Raw genomic sequence first — 7713 nt, forward strand, 5'->3', positions numbered from 1 at the left:
GCCTGCTTGTGTTCTCCCTCTCTCTCTGACAAATAAATAAACTAAATCTTTAAAAAAAGAAAAAGAAAAAAAAAAACAAACGCTGGGAGGAAAAGTGGGTTCTGGAATCCTGAAACTTGGTTTCAAAATTTTGTTTCAACCAATTCCTAGTGATAAGACTTGAACAACTTTTCTAAATTGTTTGTGCCTTGGTTCCTCATCTGCAAAATACGGGTAGTGGTTACATAACAGAGTTCTAAGATTCAAATTAGATTATCTCTACTAATTGCTTAGACAAACATCTAATGTTTAGGAGCTCCCCAGAAAATATTTGTTATTATTCTCCAATGATCTTCAAAATCGATGCTCTTCTAAGATGTCATTCTGCTTCCTGTATTTGAGTGTGACAATCATAATACCCATTGAAATATACTTTTCATGTTTCTATTAAGATTAGCTCATCTTAATTATGGTGATAATCTTAGGCCATTTGTGTGTTTTTTAAAACTCAACTTATTTTACCCCTATTGTTTGAAAGTTGCCCTTTGATGACTCATAAGTAATACATTATTGGAAATGAAAACTTAATTGGTAAGTAGCCTTAGGAATTATGAGAGACAAAGAAGGCAGCAACACAGGTATAGAGCACAGAGCCCAAGAGGAGATGCAACCAGAAGGAAAAGGGGGCTAATGGGAACTGCCTGGCTAATAGATATGGGCTCTTCTCCTTCACTCATTTCCCAGGTTAATGGATATAACTGGAGCCATCTGTGGTTAGTCTCCCTCAGGAAAGGGATTTTAAGGAATATTTCCAAGTGTCTGCTCCTCTGTTGGAGCTGATGAACCTTAAAACTTTTACTCTACCAAAAGTTACTGAAGGTCAAATAAGCTTGTGTTACCTCTGTTACAATTTGTTAGCAAAAATACTAAAATGATGGGTAATTGTCTGTCTCAGAGTTTTCATGGGTACTTGTTAAGATAGTCGTTAGTAACCTGAAACTTTAAAGTCCTGCTTGGATGATAAATGAAACCAAATTCGTTAGACATCTAGAGCTTTTCCAAATAGTATGAAGTGCTAAATCATTGATAACTAGACAGGTTTGTGCTTTCGACATCTTATCGGGGAAAAAACAAAACAAAACAAAACTAAGGATATTTAAATCTGTTGATAAACATGTTTTGTGCTTAATTGATTCATAAATTTGCCATCAAAAGAATTCTGGTGTAACAGTTCACAATTGGTTACTACTTGGTCTTCAGTGGAGACTAAGGTTTCTAAGAGTGCAAAATTCTAAATGTAATTAAGACTGATGGGAATAAGGGAAACAACTCTGTATGTAGAAAAGTAGGAGATATGTAAAAAGATGGAAGAAATAGGAATGTATTTTTGTTAAAGATAAAGGAAGGTAATTTTGTCCTAAATGAGACTGGTTGCTTGGAAAGAAATGGCCTGGGTCAAAATCTAAATGCAAAGGAAAGTTGTAGAAGGCTTGTGAAAGGAAAACTTTGGAATGAAATTTTAGGTGTGGTCAGCACAGACCAAGATTAACATAGATGGATTTTAAAGTACACTGGTATTCGATTAAAAGTCTGCTTTCTCTCTGTTCAAAGTGACAAGTTTTCATAAATTGTTGGTCTGCTCTTGATAAGAAAATGTAAATAGTTGTTTTCTCTTTGCCTGCCTCTCCCCCAGCCCCCCAAAAAACCCAGTCTCTATGTTTTGCCTTTATCAGGTCTTTAACATCCCTAATCCTATTTAGGCATGTGCTATAAAACTTTCTAAGGCTTTAGCAAACTTCCCAAGATTTAAATTGTAAATGAAGTCTTCTTAACTTATTAGGCCTTTTACTTGCTATGCTAAGTCACTCAGGAAGTACTGTTAAACAAACGATAAGACTTGGGTTGTATTTGGGTGGGTGCTATAACTATTCTGGAGGTAATGTGCAGTTCCTGAAGTTTTAATGTACTATTACAAGATCATCACTCAATGTTCTGACTATTGAAGTGTTATATGTCACAGAATAACTAAGCTTCCTTGTCAATGGTATCCTGGTGAACCCTCACACTGGATCATTGGCAGTGTCTGAGTTTTCATCACTTACAGTTGTTCTTATTGTCTTGAAAAATGAGTTTCTTCTTCAAGGAAGTTCATATAAAGGACTTTTAGGACAAAAACAGGTATTCAGTATCTTTAAGATCAAAACTGAAATGAGTAAAATCTCCAGAACTAACTAAAGCTGCATTCAAACTAAACAAGAATTAGTAACATGGGACTAAATGAACTTAGATGATGATTATAGCGTTGTGGCTCTTGGTGGAGACATTGCTGGTCCCTAATGTTTACTCTTCCAGATTAAGAAAAACTTTCTCTTAAGATATTTATGACTTACAAAAAACGTGATAAGGTATTCATTTGTGAGCCAATTGAAGCATTTAACTTTTCTCTCTACCTGAGTCCTCTGAAATTCAAAAGGTCTCAGTAAGTATTCTTCCATGGCAATCATAGTTATTTACATAAATTCAATAAGAACCCGTTCTCCTGAAAAAGGACACCATTGGAAACATTGGTTATTTCACCAAGGCTTTGACTGGAATGCCTTATTTGAGAGACATGCGTAGATTCAGATATGACCAGTTTTAAGGAACTAAGCTTCACTTTGTGAAATAGAGCCATAAGCCCCTTGGAAATGTTGGCCTGATACCTTGCTTACAGAGTTCCCAGCAGCCTCACCAGGTGAGTAAAGAATGTCATTTCCTGGCAGGTGAAAGAACCTCCAGATATATTGGGGACCTCATGAAGAGGAATCCACCCACGTCTACAGGTTCTAAAGGCATGCCTGGTGGCAAGTACTTGGCTTGGCTTCTGGCCTGGAGAGGCTACTGAAAGTTCAACCTAGAGATTCCTTATGAAAGTATCAGCAAATCAGATTCTGAAAGATCTATGTGATCACTCATTCTTGCTGAGCTTATGTAAATAATGATGCCATTTATTAAAACTGGACTTGTGTTCCAAACAAATTAGTCTTATTTAGCTATCTCTGGAAATGAGGGTTATTATTGAGAGAAGTTATGTTTCAATAACACACCTCTGTGGATGTTAAATTCTCATACTGATTGTCTTTGAATGATGTTTACTTAAGCTACACAACTTGAGGTAAACTTTGGAAAAAAATTTCACAATAGCTCATATAGACAACCTTTGTGCTTTTTATTCTGTGGTGTTAATATCAGGACCCTATGAGCATTTGATTACTTAAACAGCTGGAAAATGGGATTGATTCCCCAACAATCATATAACTCAGCTAGTACCTTAGCCAATTCTATGTGGCTGGGACACGGAAATCACTCCATAAAAGCCAGAGCATACCACAGCCTATAGGGTTAACTCTGGACTTGTGGAGATAATGGATGACCCCACTCTCTTTATGATTGGATTGGATGATGTACTTGGGATGCCCTTATCTCTTGTCAAGTCTTCTCCCACTTGCCAGTGATTCCTTATAATTAGGATATTGTTAAAGCTAGACCTCCCCAATGCTCATGGCAGCAATGGCCACAGTCACCAAACTGTGGAAAGAACCAAGATACCTTTCAACGGACAAAAAGATAAAGAAGATGTGGTCCATATATACTATGGAATATTATGCCACCATCAGAAAGAATGAATACCCAACTTTTGTATCAGCATGGACAGGACTGGAAGAGATTATGCTGAGTGAAATAAGTCAAGCAGAGAGAGTCAATTATCATATGGTTTCATTTATTCGTGGAGTATAAGGAATAACATAGAGGACATGGGGAAATGAAGAGAAGGGAGTTGGGGGAAATTGGAGGGGGAGACAAACCATGAGAGACTGTGGACTCTGAGAAACAATTTAAGGGTTTTGGAGGGGAGGGGAGTGGGGGGTTGGGTGAGCCTGGTGGTGGGTATTAAGGAGGGCACATATTGCATGGAGCACTGGGTGTGGTGCATAAACAGTGAATTCCGGAACACTGAAAAGAAATCCAAAAAAAAAGAAAGAAATAAAGAAAGAAAGAAAAACAAAAACAAAAACAAAAAGGCTAGACCTCAAAGGGCTTCTTGATAGATTCCATCCCTCATAACCATATTCATCCTATTGAGGTACAATTGCAAACAAAGGTTTAGCCAAGCACATAACAGCCCTCCTGGTAAAAAAAAAAAAAAAAAAAAAAAAAAAAAAAAAACGCCTACCTCAAAGCTCACTACGGGACAGTTCCTGAGTGACTTCACATCAGGTCCAGAGTATCTTAGAGACCAGAGGCCCTCAGTAGATGATGGGAGTCAGACTTATTAAATACCAGGCAATGCTTAAAATAATACCTAAAACCTGTCAAACTTTAAACCCAGCTACACTTCTGCCTGGACCTGAACATCGTACTTCTATAGAACTTAACTGTTGGAGGTTATCGATCTTGTTTTTTCTAGTCAGCTTGATTTAAAAGATTCCCCTAACAAAAATACGCATGACAGTTGGTTTACTGATGGCAACAGTTTATTAAAAGGGAGATGAAAACCTGGGTGTGCTATAGTGTTCACTCAGGCTTGGCAATTGCCAAAGCCTTAAAAGAGTAATATTTATACTGATTCCAAATATGCTTTCTTAGTCCGAAATCCTCATGGAGCAATTTGGAAATTATTACTCTTCTTAAGGCTCTACACCTGCATAGCTATAATTCACCTCAAAGGCTCTATGGCAGGCCACCCACCATAATAAGCAGGCTTAGAGGAGACCTTGAACAAATTAGAGACTTAGAAGTGTCCCAACAACTTCAAGCCCTGGGAAAAACTCTAAGGTGAATCTCCTGATTTAGAAGGGACCCCTATCCCCATGGGTAATGGAGCTCATCCCCAGCAACCAGGGAACATGATATGGGTAAAGATTGGAAAAAGGAAAAAATGATCTGCTCCAACCCACTTGGATGGGCCCCCATCTAGTTTACTGACAATTTCCACTGCTGTTAAAGTTGCAGGTTTCACTCCCTAGATTCATCATTCCAGAGTAAAGAAGGCAATGCCCCTGCAGACCCTGATGATTGGCAGACAGCCTGGGACCCAAATGATCCCCTCAAGTTAAAGGTCCAGAAGATGACCCAGCAGGCCACAGCTGCCAAAATGGCCTCCTGCCCCACATGATGCCCTGCAGAAACCCCGAGGATCCCTGCTTCAGGAGTCTACAACCTTGCTCTAGTTGCAAACCTGGGGGTTGACTGGTCAACGCACAGGGGAAGCTTGAGGAACTCAACAAGGAACATTTGGACGCTGAAGACTCTGTGCCACCCTATACCAGTAATAATAGTGATACTTGTGAGCCTGATGTTCTCTGTGAGTGTAGCTAAGTCAGTCCCAGGCAACAGGGATTTGACACAGGAAAAGAAAGAATATCGCTCTAGCCATACTCTGTGTGGGTATAGTGAGTCTGGTAAAATCTACTGCTGATAACTCAATACAGACCTCTAGACCAGCAAGAAACCCAGTGGTAATGATTGATCCCCATTCTAAGTTAGAAAAGGCATCGAAAGGAGGGGATGAATAGGAAAATTATCCAGGGCAGGACCAGGCCAGGTAGCCCCAGAAGATGGAACGTTACTAACAATGAGCTGGAGATAACCAGAAGCCCTACTGGGGCAAGAGATAACCAGTTGCTTCTGCTTCTGTAAACACTTTTCCCATCACAGGCTCCCTGCACTACTGTTCCCACCTAAAGCAGATCCCACTCCCCCAGTTCAAACCCACCTACCAGCAGCCACCATAGCCCTTGAAACCTGACTGCCTGCAGCCCCCTATAAAAGTTCTATAACCCCGTTGCCTGGGGCCCTGCACTTTGAGCAGGAGATCATCTGGGTCTGCTGGCATAAAATAAATCCAAGTTCTACTTTTCCAAGTGTCACTTGGTCTCTCACAGGTCAGATTATTTCTCCGCAACAGGGACAAACAGCACAACTCATCTTTCTGGTCTCTATTTCAAGAAGGAATGGGAATTTAAAAGGTCTGTGTCTGACTTCATTATTAATAAGTTTAAAAGAGCATTTTTCTTACAGAGCGCAGAGACATTTATTCAAAGTCCAGCAGACTGCCCAACTGCCCTTTACAGTGCAAACAGGAAGAAAGAGCCTACAGAAAAGGTAGGACGTGTAAAGTCGCTTTAATTTGGTTCTCTCTGCATTACAAGCTGTTAGGGCAGGCAGTGGAATGGACCATGCTCCCCATCACGATACTGACCTTGTAATTGTGGTGACCAAAATACACACTTGTGTAACCTTTGTAAAAAACCGTGTTTGTTGCCCTCTCATATTACATTTAAACATTGTAAACATTTACACCCCGTTCCACTCCAACATGGAAACTTGAGGATCCAGGCCCAAGGGAGGCGCTTGCCAACATGGGGTCTGCTCACAGGCGGGCACCTCGGACCCATGAGTGTAGAACAATGTACAGGAGAGAGTTAAGAATCAAGAGCCGCTGTCCCACCTCTGCGCCCCAGCATCAGAAGCAAACTCACATCTGTGAGTCTTAACTAGGTCATAGGGGGAAGGATTGTTCTTTGCAGTAAGCCTTTCCCAGACCACATTTCCAGAAGTAAAGGGCTCAGAAAACTTTAATATTGTTACTATGATTCATGTAAGGGACAGATGCTATTGTAAACACAGGGAAGAGGTACAAACTTGACCTGAAAGATTAATGGAAAGCTTCACAAATGTGGAGAAACTTGAACTGGGTTAGGAATATAGAGCCCTGGGCAGAGAAGATGGTGAAGGATTCATGTAATATAATGATGCAGGGGAGGGAAATTTTTCTCTTGTTTCCTTCTAGTTCTAGGTTTGTTGGCTGGTCTAAAAATTAAATTGACATAAGATGTTAGCAGAGGAAAACCAAATTTAACAATGTATGTACAGGTGTCCCACAAAGACATGATGACTAAAGGCAGTCAGGCCGTTCAAGCTACTCAGCTAATGAGAAAATAGTAGGGGTCTGGGGCTTCAAAGGGGGGAAGACAGTTCACAGGAGGATGAGAAGAACAAGTGGTTGATAAATATTTGCCATGCTATGCAGGTAAGTCTTTCTGATATAAAAAGTTATTTCTGAGAATAGCTTCCTTCTTGATACAAGCCCCCCCACCTTTTAAATTCTTTAAGCAGTTAAGATACAGGCAAAAAGCTATTCCTTAAGCCTACTGAGTCTTAACTGCCTTCAGCTCCAGACAATCCCCATGCCAAAGTGGCACATTTTAGGGTGGTATATTCTTTTCCCCTTCAGTCCTGCCTTTGAAACTTCTCCAAGAAGTTTCACATCCAGAAGTTGAGCTGGTGGATTGCTCCATTTCACCTCATTATGCTACTGGGAAGCCTATAAACAAGATACTAGGCTAATTTTTATGGGTTCCATAAAGTCAGCCTTAGTTCCTTAATCTGTGTGATCATACCAGAGACTATTACATATCTGAGGATTACATCACTCTCAAATATGACATTCCAATCAAAACCTTGGTAAAACAACCAATGTTTCCAATTGTTTCCTGTTATAAGGATAATAGAGTCTTTTTTAATTAAGTTTTAATTTTAACTCCAGTGTACTTTATATACAGTGGTATATTAGTTTCAAGTGTGCAGTATAGTGATTCAACAGGTGTATATATTACTCAGTGCTCATCATGGTAAGGGTATTCTTTAAGCCCACTCACCAACTTCAACATCTCCCATCACCTCCCCTCTGAT

The sequence above is a fragment of the Martes martes genome (genome assembly GCF_963455335.1).
Source record: "Martes martes genome assembly, chromosome: 10".
Taxonomy (NCBI): Eukaryota; Metazoa; Chordata; class Mammalia; order Carnivora; family Mustelidae; genus Martes; species Martes martes.